General features: G+C 33.8%; 1 protein-coding gene across 2 annotated transcripts in view; it reads right to left on the bottom strand.

The window, feature by feature from the left end:
- LOC126881679 (elongation of very long chain fatty acids protein AAEL008004-like) overlaps positions 1–17,024 on the bottom strand; it is a 210,586-nt gene that overhangs the window by 137,831 nt on the left and 55,731 nt on the right. The window contains exon 2 of one of the 2 annotated variants that reach the window (XM_050646083.1): positions 14,626–14,651. The gene's annotated coding sequence lies outside the window, so the exon portion shown is untranslated. Of the gene's footprint in view, positions 1–13,590; positions 13,794–14,625; positions 14,652–17,024 lie in introns of those variants that run through there. The other variant, XM_050646084.1, reaches the window with a different exon arrangement.

Below are 17,024 nucleotides of genomic sequence, written 5' to 3' on the forward strand. Positions count from 1 at the left end.
CTTGACGACGGGAAATTATCAAAAATTATCAAATTAATTTAGATTTCTGTAGCTTTCTGTTGGTCAGAATCTCCTATGAATGAAATAATCTGAATTAAATGTAAATTTAATGTTCCAAAAAAAATGTATTGCTCTTCTTTTTTAAAAGTTATCGCATGTTCTGCTAACTTGATAATCAAGCTAGCAGAAACATGAAATTCAAGCAGAACATGCGATAAATTTTAAAAAAGAAGAGCAATAAATTTTTTCTTGGAACATTAAATTTGCATTTAATTCAGAGAATACTTTGGCATTCAATTATAAATGATTTATCAATTTTTGAACTACTGTTCTGCTAGCTTCATTATTAAGTTAGCAAAACATGCGATAACTTTTAAAAGAAAAGAGCAATAATTTTTTTCTTGGAACATTAAATTTGCATTTAATTTACACTTAATTATGGTATAAGAATAACTGTGTTCTGCTGACTTTGTTCTGCTAACTTGATGGACGTAATACCTATTACCTATCGATACTCAAACTGAAAATGTAAATGCAGACGTATACGTATATAACAAGACATTACATAAATATATAATATAACAGGGGTGGCCTGTGCCTGTGGCTCTTTGAAGGAGTATTTGTGGCTCTCAACCTGAATTACTTTTAATTTTTGTGTTTCAAAATGTCTTAAATTACTGACAACAAATATAGAAGACTAAGTGTAACATCAGAACTTGGATGAGGAGACTTCTTTTAACCGTTGTTATTCAATTGGGTCCTAGAATATGTAATAATATTAATTATCATTTAAAATATCATCTAAGCTGACAGGGTATTTGCGAATCGAGAATCAAAACTATTGTTGGCCTTTGCTGATGATCTAGGTGAGGTCGCTCGTTCTACAAGAGACGTGAGAGAGGTGTTTTCATAACTCGAGGAAGAAACAGGTATTCTGGGCCTTCGAAAAAATAAAGAGAAGACGGAATACCTACTAGTATCCAAAAATCTAGGACCAAGGGATAGGCAGAACATAACTATTAATGACCACAACCTCGACATAGTAGAAGAGTTTAAATATCTAGGGGAGGTAATTACAGATGACAACCACAAATAAAATAAGGTCTCAGCAAGGATAGCTGCGTGGAATAGAGCATTATACTCCCTATCATCATTATTAAGAACTAAGCTGCTAAAAAACAATCTAAATTAAGATTGTGCATTCCAATTATTCGCCGAATTATTACATATGGAAGTGAAACATGGACTCTACATCAGCCGGCGATAAATATGCTGATGGTTTTTTAAAGGAACCTTATCATAATGATATTTGGCCCTCAAAGAGATGCATTGACAGGAGAGTGGATAAGGCGCTGCAAAGCGGAATTGTTGACTGTGTATAGTACCTACTGATAACATCGCCAGACATATAAAAGCTAACCGGATAAGATGGGCAGGTCATACAGATCAGGGGAAGGCATAGTCATAAAGACAGTGTTTTTGATAGACCAGGCGGTAGAAGATCAACAGGCCGCTCCAGAAAGAGATGGAAGGATAATGAAGAATCGAAGTATCCTAGATTAGTAAAGGCTGCTTGTAAAATTATTTGCATATTTGAAACAATGATATGAAGCATTTTATTTCACCTTAAATACGTGAAATCCAAGCACTGAGAAAAAAATTAATACGTTGTTTACAGTTTTTAAATACTTGTTAATTGTGGCTCGCGAAAAATATCAAATTTTAAAAAATGGCTCGGACTATCGAGGAGCTTGGCCACCCCTGTAATATAATATAACCAATGTTTAACCACTTTAACTATGATTACATATGTATGCAATAAGATGACTCTATTATCCCCCACATTTTAGTTTATTTAATTGAAATCGTTCCGAGATCGCCCATCACTCATTATGTCCAACGCTGCAAGGCTGTGTAAAATTATGTGTTTGTATGATCAACGTGTCATTACCGTTAGAATTATACAAAACTCAAACAATTTTAAATCTTATTCGTCAACAAATATGTGATACTCAGTGATAAATCCTTGAATTCACACCTCCTTTGGAAGATTGTACAAGGTGGAAGTAAGATGCTAAGTGTGAATACGCTAAAATGTGTTATTCCAAATGTAATAAGAGAAATAATAAACAACAAAATGTTCAGAAGAGTATTTAATTTTACTCATTTTAACTAGTACACGACCCACCTCGCTTTAGCCCAATTTTAAGGACAAACGGCATCTTGGCCTGAAGCCACGTGAGGAAAAAAAAGGTCAGAAAAGACATACATAGATTTTCCCGCTAACTAAGATCGTATTTAAAATAATAAGTTTCGATTGGCTAAAAAGTTTGACATAGGTACGACCTGGTACCGTGGTACAAAACAGAAAAGAAGACCTCTCGCCCCTAGAAATTCATAGAAATTCGTTGCGCTGTTTTATTAACTAAACGCTTTTCTAGTTCTATCGTTTGGGTCAAATCTTTAGCCGTTAATTTGACTGCCTTTTCTTCAATGCAAATGAATGAAAATTGGCAGACATCTGCATTCGCGGGAACAATACACGAATACTCAATAAATTTTTTTTTTATGTTTATTAATTGTTTAAATAAAAAAATATTTTAATGGAAAATGCTTAAATTCTCTTGTTTTTTACAATGTAGAAACTTGAAACTTTTACAGATTGTAGCTAATTATATGAACTAAGTATACATAATTTCACTTTTTACGTTAATTGGTTACGTTATGCTTTATGATTCATAAATAAACAACAAAGTTTCAAATTTTTTGTCGATTCGGACTCCTTTTCATGTTTGTACATCATGTTTATAAACTTCCTAAGCAGCGACGATTTTTAATGCTCATATCTTTGTTGATATATATTTCAAATTTCAATGCTATACGAAACAAAACTTCGACCGAATTCAAAAAATTCCTGTTTTCAACGTAATCTTAGAAAAACCACCGGTAGAGACGTTTCGTGCTACAATTAACATTAGAATTCATTTTAGCGTATTAATTCAAAGTTTATTACGAACCCTTAGTGGATGGAGTGGAAATTAACAGGGTCTACAGCAGGGGTGGGCAAAAGCCGGCCCGCGGGCCGGATCCGGCCCTTCTGCTTATATTATCCGGCCCGTTGAAAAATCCCGCAAGTAATTTTTTCGTTGGCGCAAAATTTCGCGAAATGCATTCATTTTTTCAAATCCTGAGAAAACTAATAAGTATTATTGTAAAATTTTAAAGCAGAATGAAAGATTACCGAGGGCCGAAAGTCCCTGAAAACTTATATAATGTTTATTTTATTAAGTTGCAGGGGTGGAAAAAAGAAAAAATTTAGTGTAAAAATCTCATTAAAAAAACTTTTTATTTATTCTAAGGAACTTTCGGAACTCGCTAATAATGCAATCTTTCATTCTGCGTTTCAATTTTTTTCAAAAATATTAGTTTTATCAGGATTCGAAAAAGATGAATGCATTTAAAAAGCATTGGTCAGAAATTTTATTAATGTTCGTAGTGTTCATATAAATAATGAATCTCTATCTTCTGCTTTTCTTAAAAGCGTCTGTGTTTAACCCGGTCCAGGCGCGATTATTTTTCGGCTAGGGTATTGTCGTCTATTAGGACCCCCTTTCCTTCGATTTTACCCTTCATAATGAGCTACAACAACTCGTACTCATCAATTCTAAGTATGTGTCCCAAATATGCTCGTCTTTCTCCTTTTAATGATGGTTAAACGTTCTCCGTTCCTTCCCATTCTGTACAACACCATTTCGTTTGTAATATGATCGGTCCATGGTACTTTCAAAATTCTCCTAAAAAGCCACATGACAAGAAGCTTTCTCATTAGGTCAGCATTTTTAATCAAATAAAGGAGAATAGAGTGGACGTAACATTTTACCATCCGATACCGGATTTCATTTTTTATCTGGATCCTTGCTATGACTTAATATGGACCACATTTCTTTAAAAATTACGTAACATATTTTACTGAGCATAAATTGTTCGCAGGTACACCCAAGTAAGACAATTTATTATTACTGTTATTTATTATTAACAGTCAAATTTCTTTGCCCAAATTCTTTAAAATGATACTTATAGTATTTTTGTCAAAAAAATTATGTGGGCAGAAAAAAAACTCCACCAATCGCTTGTGCGCAGCATACATATTGGGTATAGTCCTCCGGCCCGGGAGACATTTTGAAAATTTCATTTTGGCCCGCGCTTAAAAGTATTTGCCCACCCCTGGTCTACAGCGTGCAATAGTAAAGCATTAGAAGAGATGGAAAGACTGTGAAAACTGTAATAGGTGTAAATAATGATTTTGATGTAAGAAATGTATGAAGAAATTACAGAAAATGTACAATGTATATATCAAATGTTGAAATAAATGCAAAAAATGTGTCTATCATATACATCCTTTTTTTTTAACATGACGATATATTTTAATGTTTGAAAAGTGTAAGACTAAAAAGTAAAAAATAAAAAAAACATGAAAAAAATTTTTTAAGAAACGCTTTTCTTTATTTATTAGTGACTAAAATTAAAAATATTATAAAAAAATCAACTAAAAAGCAAAAAATAAAAAAAAAATTCAAACTCGAAGGATTATTCGAAAAAAAAACTGTTAGACGGATTAAATTTACAAAAAGCTCACACATTCGTTAAAAAATTGAAAAAATCTAACACATTCATTAAAGAAAAGCGTGGGGCGCGAAAAGTAATACAGGGGCGGCCCGTCGGGGTAGGCAAGGTAGGCGCCGCCTACTCTCTTCAAATGTAGTACAATAATATAAATTATTAATATAAATTACTTATTTCAAAATTGTAATTTATAAATTTTGACACAATACCTACAATAAAATAGCAAAAATTATCCAAATTATTTATAAAAATATCCAAAAAATTTTCTCCGTAGTTATAATTATTGTACGCTCCTTGTAGTATCAGTAGTACTGTATAAGATTCTATATTCTTCCTGGGTCAGGCACTTGAAAACGTAGCCTGAAATAGAACGACGCCAACACCGAATTGACGTTCGATCTCTCTCTGTTTACGCGAGCAGGCCTGCTGCAGGTCTCGCGTATTCTACGATTTTGAAAGGGCGCATAGGCACAAAGTCTTATAGCCGGACCTCCAAAATTTTATCAGTTGCTTCTCTTGTGTCTTGTGAAACTGTTTTAAATAATTTTGTTTTTTGATTTTGGCTGTTATTAGTAGGTTAAGTATTGAATAAAACTAGGTAGGACAAATTAAATTTGTTTATGAAAACTGAATAATAAACAGGTAAATTTGAGATCGGTCTATTGAAGGGCATTTTAATTTTATATTAATTTAGTAATAATTCACTAACGACAAATAAATATGTGAATAGTTATTTGTCAGTCGTCCATTATATTTTATAGATATAGATAGAAGTGTTATTAGAATTTATAGATAATTAAAAATTTAAAGCGAGTTTAATTGTTAACTTATCAATTTATTCGAAGAGTAAATTATTATTTGATACAAAAATAAAATAAGTAATATTTGACGTTGTTGAAACGTAGGTGTGTTAGTTTTATTGGTGGAAAAACTTTAGTCAAGAAAGGTCAGAAATTATTTCAATGGGCCGGCCTTTACCAAATTTAACAATTTTATCCACAGATAAGACAATAGACAATCGACCATTTTCGAGATCGTTTAAAACAATATGGTATGAAAATCATAAATGGCTAAGCGGAAGTTATTTTAAAACTTCACTTTTCTGTTGGCCTTGTCTGTTGCTCTCAAATTTGAAGCAAAATGTTTGGGTGAGTCAGGGATATTCAGATTTGAAAAATTTATCAGCTAGTGTAAAAAAACATGAATCTTCGAAAGAACATTTAAACAATTGCTTAGGTTTAAAACGGTTAGAAAAAAATAAACAAACTATTGACAGTGCTTTAGCTGGACAAATTTCTCTATCTAATAAGATATATAATGAAGAAGTTGAAAAAGATTGAAGAAGTTGAAGAAATTGATGTTACAATTCTGTTAGTAAAACAAGAACCTGCATTTCGCGGTCGTGATGAGAGCCATAATTCTTCAAACATGGGTAATTTTAAAGAAATTTTTAATTTAGTAGTTAAACGCGATCAGGAAATCCAGGATCATATTAAAAAATAGAAGGGGTGTTCACGGGTTTGTCAAAAACAATACAAAATGATTTAATAGATTGCATTGCCGATTACGTAAAAAATGAAATTTCAACAGAAATTAATGAAAGTAAATTTTTTTCTATACTAGCGGACGATACTACTGATATAACCGAAAAATCACAGTGTACTTTAACAATCCGTTTTGTTAACAAAGTTGGTCAGCTAACAGAAAGATTTTTAGGGTTTTTTGATGTTAGCGAGAATAGATCTGCAGACGCTCTATTAGTTTAATTTCAAACGTGCTTGAGCCATATGATTACAAAAATAAATAAATTGCTCAATTTTACGATGGTGCAAGTGTAATGGCTGGCTCTTTAAACGGATTACACTCAAAAATTAAAGTAGATGCTCCAAAAGCAATTTTTACACATTGTTGCGCTCATAGATTACATTTAGTATTGCAAGACGGCTCAAAATGTATTACAAATTGTAGGATATTTTTTGTCGCCTACCCGAAGTATATGTGTAGCCTACCCGCATACTGAGGTCGCGAGCCGCCACTGAAGTAATAATAAAAAGTATCTATCCTCAAACCGTTTATTCGATGAAGACGCGCCCCACGCTTTTCTTTAACGAATGTGTTACGATTTTTTCAATTTTTTAACGAATGTGTGAGATTTTTGTATATTTAATCTGTCTAACAATTTTTTTCGAATAATCCTTCGAGTTTGATTTTTTTTAATTTTTTGCTTTTTAGTTGATTTTTTTATAATAATTTTAATTTTAGTCTCTCGTAACTAAAGAAAGGCGTTTCCTAAAAAAAATTTTTTCATATTTTTTTATTTTTATTTTCATCTCAAGCATTTGTTGAAATAAACTGTTATTGTTGTAAAATGATTTATGCATTTCCTTAACTAACAACAGTTCCCTGATTTAGTATTAAATCTAAACAATTTGACGAGTTTTATTACGACGAGAAAGAAAAAACCTGCATAAGCCTTAGGAAAGTGTGTGACTATTTCCACCGAACATATTGTTATTTATTCAAAAGTTAGTTTCCTTAAGAAAATACACAAAGGATATTGGTTACTTTGGGTAGGAGCGGATACAAAAGAGAGAGCAAAAGAAGGAGTCGGGATAATAATTGCACCGAATAGACTACAACACGTTATAACAGAATATTATCGGTGAAAATGAAACTGATGGACGAAGAAATATGGACAATAATAACAGCCTACGGAGTAAATGAAGATGCAAGAAAGGAAGAGAAAGATAAATTTTTCGAGGAGCTCCAAATGCAAATTGATAATGGGGAAGAAAACATAATTGTAATGGGAGATCTAAACGGTAGAGTCGGAAACAACAACAGCGGAATAGAGGAGTGCATGAGAAAAGAAGGAGAAGAAATACTAAACAGAAACAGTGAAAGAATAATAGAAGTATGTATGGAGAACAAACTAGTTATAACAAATACAAAATTTAAACATAAAGAAGTACACAAATACACGAGAGTACAAGACAGCAGAAACGAAAAATCAATCTTAGATTACTTTTTGGTAAGCAGCAACAAATGGAAAAGAGTACAGGATACGAAAGTGAAAAGAGGCTCAGAGATTGGCAGTGACCACCATCTAGTAATAATGAGAATTAGAACAACAGAAGAAAAAGAAGAAAAGAGAAGAAAGGTAGTAAACGAAAAAATAAAAAGTTACAAATTAAAAGAGGAAAGATATAAGAAGAAATTCCAAGAAAAATGGGAATATCTAAAAACCAGCATAATCAAAGCAGCTGAGGAAACTTGTGGGAAAACAAAAATAGCAAAATACTAACATGAGGAGAACGGAATGGTGGACGGAAGAAATACGAGAGAAAATAAAGAACAAAAAAGAAAAATGGAAGAGATACCTAAGTACAAAACACCCGGAAGATTACGAGTCATATAAAGAAAAAAGGAAAGAGGTTAAAATAGCGGTGAAAGCAGGAAAGGAAAGGTCATGGGAGAGATTTGGACAAAAAATGACAAAAAATTATAGGGAAAATCAAAAACTCTTCTACGGCGCATTAAAACAAATCAGACAAAAGAAAGAGCACACGATGCCGAATATAAAATACAAGAATGGAAACGTACTAACAGAAGAAAAACAAATAATGGAAAGATGGAGAGAACATTTTAAAGAGCTAACTCATGCAGACACGGACAACATAGGGGAGATACAAGAAAGGAATGAAGAACAACAAGTGGAATCCATAACAAGAGTGGAATTAGAGAAAGCAATAGGAAGAGTAAAATTGGGCAAAGCACCAGGCAAGGATCATATTACCCCGGAAATGATAAAATTCATGGGGACAGAGGGAATTAATAGCATGAAAGAACTAATGAATGATATCATAAATAGAGCAGAATTACCAAAGGACTGGAAGAAAGACATTATACTACCAATACACAAAAAAGGAGACAAGAGAAACTGTAATAATTACCGAGGTATCACCATATCAAGTATCCCTGAGAAGGTATTCGCGAGAATAATAGAAACAAGAATAAAAACCCAAATAGAAATAACTATGGAAGACACACAGTGTCGATTCAGGAAGGACAGAAGCACGCAAGACCTAATATTCACATTAAGACAAGTAAGTGAGAAGTTAATCAAGAAGAATAGAGAGATACATATGTGCTTCATTGACCTGGAAAAGGCGTTTGACAGAATTCGAAGAAAGGACGTATGGAAGACACTAAAAGAAAGGGGAGTCGACAGACACATAATAGAAGTAATAGAGGATATGTACAAAAATAATACAAATACAATAGGAACCAATAACGAGGAATCCAGAGAATTTACTACAAGTCAAGGCGTCAAACAGGGATGCGTGCTGAGTCCACTGCTATTCTCAGTGATACTGGATGAAGCGATAAAGAAAGCCAAGAGAAGAATGAGAAAACTAACATTAGGATACTGGCAAATGAAATGGACTTAACTATCGGAGCTACTATTCGCAGACGACATGGTATTGATAGCAGAAAACAGAGAAGACCTACAGAACAATCTTGAAATCCTAGAAGAAGAACTATCAAACATAAATATGAAAATTAATACAGAGAAAACAAAAACAATGATAATTTCAAATACGAAGAAGACACACGCAATAGAATTAGACGGGAAACAACTAGAGCAAGTGGAATATTTTAAATACCTAGGAGTAATAATCGAAGCAAATGGTAAACAAGACATGGAAATAAACGAGAGAATGGGACGAACAGGAAGCTTATTTAACGCTATGAAAACAACATTTTTGGGGAAAAAAGAGATACAGGAGAAAGTAAAAACGGCAGTCGTTAAATCAGTAGTTAGACCAACAATCATGTATAGCAGCGAGACATGGACGTTGACGGGGAGACAAAAATCCAGAGTCAATGCTATGGAAATGAGGTTCCTGAGGAAAATAGCAAACAGGAAGAGGACAGACAAAATACGAAACGAAACAATTAGACAAAACCTAAAACTGGAACCAATCAATGAAAAAATAGTGGAGGGACAACTTAAATGGTTCGGGCACGTGTGTAGAATGTCGAACGAGAGGCTTACAAAACGGGTGTTCGAAACGAGAGTGCAGGGGAAAAATAAAAGAGGAAGATCAAGAGTTATGTGGGTAGATGAAATCAGGAAAGAAGTCGAGAAGAAGGGATTGACATTGGAAAGTGCAAGAAACCTAACGCAAGATCGGAAAGCATGGAGACTACAATGCCAAACTCAACTCCACCAGCCTTACACTTAAAGGTAGAAAGGCTTAGGACTAAGTAAGTAAGTAAGTAAGTAAGTTAGTTTCCAACCCCCGACTAGCTCTCCACCAACCATCCAGGTGCTGTTCATATTATATCAATCTGTTGCCTTTCTACTAGCTAAATCTTCACTAGGGAGTGAAGGAGGGTACTTTTTAATTTATTTATCCCTTCCATAATTTTAGAGTTTTATTACGACGAAATAGAAAGAACCTGCATAAGCCTTAGGTAAGTGTGTGACTATTTCATCGACAATATTGTTATTTATTCAAAAGTTAGTTTTCAACCCCCGACTAGTTCTCCACCAACCATCCAGGTGCTGTTCATATTATATCAATTTGTTACCTTTCTACTAGCTAAATCTTCACTAGGGAGTGAAGGAGGGTACTTTTTAATTTATTTATCCCTTCCATAAGTGAAAAGTTTGATACGCCACTGTCGACGCATGTGCCACTAAAAGTGACGGCACAGTGTTCATACGTTTTCTTTTAGGTTTTACTATTTAATTTATAGACTCTTATGGTGCCTAAAATGATTAGCAAATTTCACCTATAGCGGCTCTTAGTCTATCAAGCTTCTGAGGGCCAGAGACCATATAGTTTTTGTCCTGTTCTGGATGGAGAAAGGATCTTACTTGCCAAAAAAGTAAAGTACTTGGGAGTAGTAGTAGATACAAGGTGACTTTTTGGTGAGCACGTTAAAAACATCGTTCGCAAGGCAGAGGAGAGTTCTTCGGTGCTAATAAGGATTACGTCCAACGTGGGAGCACCAGGTACTGTCAAAAGGAGAAATTGAATGGAAGTGGTATAATAACGAAGGGAAAGGAAGAATGGACAAATGAGCCTAGGGCGACCTGGATGAGGGTCTTAATTCCAAATAGCGCAGAATGGCCGAACTGCTTTGTGAGATACTAATTACTTTTTCATCCAGTTCATAACTTCGGCACGGTTCCTTCAGGACCTACCTGGAAAAGATAGGGAAGGTTTCGGATGGAAACTGCACAGGATGTAGGGTCGTGGTAACGAATTACAGAGGAAGGTAGTTAGGGTAAATGCAAATACATACCATAATGTAGGTAGCAATGAGGGGAAAGACTGAATACACGGAAATACTGGAGGTAATAACGAATTGTCGGAAAGAAGGAAATATTAGAGAGAAATCTGCACTAAAGATAAGAGAGTGATGAGAGAATGAAAGAGATAAAGAGAAAGACAGAGAGATGACGGGCTATTCATGTGATGTACCGGTCTGGATAGGACCTACTGCATGAGTAGTTCGGATGTGGGAATGAATTTATGGAAGTTATGGTTGTATCTGTGAGCACGACTCCTCAGGGGGCACTGCGTGCTGATGGCTCCTTCTACACTGAATCCAAGACTTGCCAGGTCATTCTTAAAGGGACACGACCTTGTACGGTCTTTAGAAGATTTACCACCTCCTTGCCATAAAAACAACCTAGTAGTAGGAAACACCTTCTTAGATCACCCAATGGACCACAGATATACACATGTAGCAGAAGAAGAAAGAAATACAAAAAGTAGGTATATTAAATTATATTGTGCATATGCAAAATATGATCACAAAAATCAAGAACACACAGACATAATAAATGCAGAACTGATATCATAACATCGACTAGTAGTGGCAGAAATGCTCATAGAAATATATAGATACATAAGACTACAGAAATTAATACTATAAAATAGAAATAAACATGGGCGAAGAAATGGAATATGCTTAAAGATGCCAGAAGTATGCGAATTGATTAAACAAGATAAGGAAGATTAGAAACCGACAGGCCCTTCTTGAAAGCATGATGTTGTCTGTCTGTCGTCTGTCCATGACATGATTCTGATAGAAAAAAACCTTGAAATGGTGTTCGTTCTGATTTCTTACCAACAGTCTTAACTTAATAAGTCTTACTTATTTGACGTTCTGACTTCCAACTCAAAGATATAGTCTTCAAAATTTGTAATTTCGCCGATATCTGCCAAAATTTCTATTAAAATTCTTGTTGATTTTAGAACGTTTGTAAGAACAAATTCTACCACAGACATTTTACGTCCTTCCTCATAAATATAGTTTTTAGCCAAGACAAGTAGAGGTCAAGTACTCGATAACCTATAAAGTAATTGCCCAGCTGTTCTATCCACTATCTACTTGATTTATGATAGGAGTGACTGGTAGAAATTATGTAAATCATGGAGATATTTTTTTTAGGATTTTGGATTTGAAGTATTTCATGCGGTAGTTAATTTAAGTATGTTTGATTACTAAAATAGATAAGATTTTTTATTTACTGTCTATCATAACACGATAATGAAATGTTATAGAAAATTCAGTTATAGAAATTGAATCGTTTATTTCAGAAAGGGGTCAAGTGACAAATCTTGACAAAATGAGAGCAAAATATTAATTTTTTTTTCTTAAACAAATTAACAAGATACATTTTTAAAAAATACAACACTTTTTGACAAATACTCCAGGTTGTTAGGTAGAATTTTTATTTTATATAAAGTGATTGTTTGTTGAATGTAAACAGTGTGTAAACTTGGTTTTCTCAAAAGTAGATACTTGTGACTTGACCGCTTTCTGAAATAAACGATTCAATTATAGTTCTCTGTGGTTCTTAGTATTTTTTATTAAGGTCTCTTTTATAGAATAATACCACCTGTGGACCAACCAGATGGGGCAGGTAGGGCTCCTAAGGGATGTAGGTAGGGTTTTCTTCTATAAAGAAGAGCACTCTTACTCTCCTGATCCTCATTCCTTCAGCCTTTGTCAAGGCACGGTGACACTCAATATTGTTAGCTAGTCTCCATTTGCTGTGACCAGTAGAGTAATCAGAGTACACTTTGAGATAAAATCCTGGTTTGCGGGTTATAGGTGGAGGCATAAATCAGGCTATCTCCTCGATACTCGGACAAAACATACAATGATCAAAAAGTGGTCCATTACTTCTGAGTATAATATTAATATTATTTAGATATAGTAAATTTTTCCGTTTGAAACATAATTTGAATATACTTTTTTAATTCTTTTATGAAATAAAAATAATCCAACCGACTGACATTGAGGGTTTCCGTTTTCAATAAATGACCATCAGCGGGAACGTGGAAAAATACAAAGAGATATGCCAGTCACAATAAATAAAAACAAACTACATAATATTATAATCTAAATGTAACAGTACTACTCCTTAGCAATCAGGTTGTTTAAAGAATCTACAGACTATACAAATTATAATTAATTATAACAAGTAACAAGTTATTATCTTCCCCGCTTTAATCTGGTAATCTTCTTTTTCATAAACAACTTTATTGACTGACGTGTTTTATTTAAAACGATGTTTTGGTGGGTGATTGTAGAAAAAATGTTATGAGTATTAATTATGAATGTAAGGTTATACTATTGGTAACTGACCTTTAACTTGATAATTTATATTCTAATCCATACGTAAGTTTTTTAGAAATTTTTTATTTGATAGCTAATGATTGCTTATGAGTACTAAGCGCTAGGCAATGACTTAATCCCTGTAGAACTCTACAAATATTAAGAAGAACACTTAACAAACAAAACTGACAAAGTTACTGCAACAGCTTGGGAATACGAGCAAAAAAATTCTGCGTCCACTTCACAAAAAAGACAATCAGCTTGAATGTGACAATTACACACAGATAACACGCTTGAATACAATGTATAAAAAATACTCACAGCTTGAGTCCATGTTATGAAGAAATTATGGGTGAATACTAGTGTGACTAACTAGCCCGAAAAATCCGGGACATGGCCCGAATTACGAAGTCGTGTCCCGGCGTCCCGGTCAAGGCTTCCGGGTCATCCGAATTTTCAACTTTTTGATAAAATTCTATTTGGAAATTTTCAATACGATATTTTTCTAAGAATTCACATCAAATTGAATTGGTGGGACGAAAAAAGTCGACAAGTTCTAGACTGTAATATTCTCATACCACATCCAAAATGCATAATTTTATATCGTGGTATTAGATTTTATCGCAAGACAAATATTATTTTAAGAAACAAGCTACAATAGTAAAAGGTAATCAACATAAAAATGTTCTGAAGCAGTTTTCTTTTGGCATGTATAACAATTATATTTTTGATGGGATTAAGCCACCATTGGTTGTAATGATAATTACATTTTTATATTAACCTAAGGTTATGTTTACATGGAAATCCAACATCAGTTGATTTTCTAATTTTTCCTTTTTTGAGAACAATTTCCGGATGGGAAGTTGAAGTTGTCAAAAACTATCAAAAATGTAATTATAATTACAACCAACTGTGGCTGAATCCCATCAAAAGTATTATTGTCAACATAAAAATGTTAAATTGTGTAAATAAAATGATAATATTAGTTCTATATTAAAAAAAATGGCCCGATTTTCATTGAAAAGTCCCGGGTTTCAGATATTTTTTCAGCCTTGTCCCGAATTCAACTGAATTGGAGTTGGTCACACTAGAATACAGAAGTTTATTCAGACCTGGTCGGTCAACAATAGACCAGATATTCGTATCAAGACAAATTCTTGAAAAATACTAGGAAATAATTTGCAGAGTGTTGAAGATATTCTGAGGATACATCAACTCTGAAGATGACTGACGTCTGAGGAGAGCTAGAAAGCTTTATACCATTTACATGTATTCAAATCATTTACATTTTTACACGGTTTCAAAGTAACATAGTTTCGTGTATTCAAAAAATCCTATACTATTTATTATACTCACGTTGCTGTTGGTACACACCTTATAATCTGAAAAGAAAAAATCAGTATTTTAAAAAACTCCCCTAAAGAAGTGACTAAACTAATCAAAAACAATATCAATCATGAAAAGGGAGAGGACAGGAGAAATATTGCAGGGTAGGTACTCGTGGCTGAATGGAACCAGCAATCGAAAGATAACAAAAACTATTAGGCCTGGATCACGCGTACCAAAAAAAAAGTTGATTAATAGCAAACTGAAAATTTGTTAACAGCTTAACGGTGTCTAGTCGGACAAACTTTGATGTACGGGAACACTGGAACAGGGGAAGTTTGTAGTCCCATGTATTTTGTCGGACAGAACATCCAATTGATTTGTTACCCTTTCATTAAATCCTCATGCAAAAGTCAGACTGCTATTACTAACCAACATGATTCCTGTCATTTGACATGTTCTTTGTGTTCCACTCATTAAAATGCCCAGTTGGTAATAAACACAAGTCTGATTTTTTCATGAGAGTTTAATGAAATGGTAACATTCAATGGTAAACATCAATTGGAAGTTCTGTCCGACAAAATACATTGAACGTTTTCGTAGTCTAACGTTCCAAATTCTTAACCTGTTCCACAATTAAAACTTCCCTGTTCCAGTAATCCCATACATCAAAGTTTGTCCGACTAGACACCGTTAAGTTATTAACAAATTTTCAGCTTGCTATTAATCAACTTTTTTTGGTACGCGGGATCCAGGTCTATATACCTACCTAGTTATTTTAAACTACGCACATTTCTTTTATATTGTTTCTTTGTCAAGTAAAAGTTTAAAGCACGTTAAATATTATTCGAAAATGTTATACCAAAACAGATTAAACGAGAAACTACTCGAAGAATACCTAACTGCTGAAACCAACCAATTATACGAACATAATATAACGGGATGTATTCACAACGCAGCCCAAGAAGCTCTAGGCGAAGAGACCAGTACAGTCCACAGATCAGCGGGAAAAATCACTTGGAATCACACAGTTGGAAGAACAAAGAAATAAGAAATAGGAAGCGTACAAAAGATAGCTGAACACTAAGAACCCTGAAGATAAAGTGATATACAAAGATCAACAAAGAATATTTAAAGAAATGACAAGGAACAACAAAAACGAAACATGGGATGCAAAATGTAAAGAAGTTGACTGTTACATCAGAGGAGCGCGATCATCAGTGGCTTGGAAATTAATAAAAACCTTGAAAACCGACACATCAAACAAAAGTCGAATACAGCCCATCCAGATAGATGCATGGAAGTAGCATTACGCAAGGGAACTAAATGAAGACAGAGATATCTATAACACTGATTCACCCCAACGTATACGAGTACACGGTGAATACGTAAGCGTGGAAGAACAACAAAGCATCCGGGTCGGAGAACATACCAGCAGAACTTCTAAAACACGGAACACCAAAACTACTAAGGTATCTTAACCCTTAAGCTCCTAGCGTTACATATATGTAACGCAAAAACCGCTAAAATCTTAAGCCTTCAATTGGGGAAGTGATTCTAATTTTAACTAGATGATGATACAAGACTTTCAAGGGACACTTGTTTACTAGTTTTCAGCAGTTGGTTCGAGGATTTGATCTAACCTGTTTATTTAGTTGAGTGTTTTATGTGACGGTGTTTATTATTTATGGTAAAAATGGATCTCAAGTTTGAGTAAGTATATTTTTACTATTCTTTTGTTATTATATTTTGTTTAAAGTGTTTTCAATTAAGAATAAATTAATGTCTTTTCTTATTGTTAATATAAATTTTTACAAATTTTATCCTGGTTTTGTAAAAAATGCCTTTAATTTTTGGTGTTACATATATGTAACGCTAGGAACATATGGGAGCAAAAATCGGAACTTATGAAATTGTAACGTATTGTTTGTTCCAGAAAAGGGTTTTCTCTTCAAGAAGCGCTGGAGATGATTGATGCCGTTGAAACTTTAGACGTTGATGCCTATATATAGGTACTGAAATCCCAGAATTGAATGTACTTACAGATGAGGAGTTTGGTGATGAGGAATATAATGATTTTAACAGGCTGTCTGAGAGAATTCTAAGAACACCTGTTGAACTTGTTTTACGAAATAGTGAAAGAGATTTCGAAAGATATGATGATATTGACGAGGCTTAGCCTTCCAGATCATCAGTAAAAGCTAAAAAACTAGTGAAAGGAAAGTTGAAGTTGATCTTATGGACCCGAATGTAGCTAGATACCAAGTAGGAATTTGCTCTAAAAAATGATGGTGGTGTCTACTTACATTGATGCTGGACGTAACTATAGACATAATGGTCTATTTACATTGATGCTGGACATAACTGGACATAATAGATCCTATGATTCTATGCCACCACTAGAATTTCGAAGGTATCTAGTAACATCG

Source organism: Diabrotica virgifera, chromosome 3, assembly GCF_917563875.1.
Source record: "Diabrotica virgifera virgifera chromosome 3, PGI_DIABVI_V3a".
In the NCBI taxonomy this organism is placed as follows: Eukaryota; Metazoa; Arthropoda; class Insecta; order Coleoptera; family Chrysomelidae; genus Diabrotica; species Diabrotica virgifera.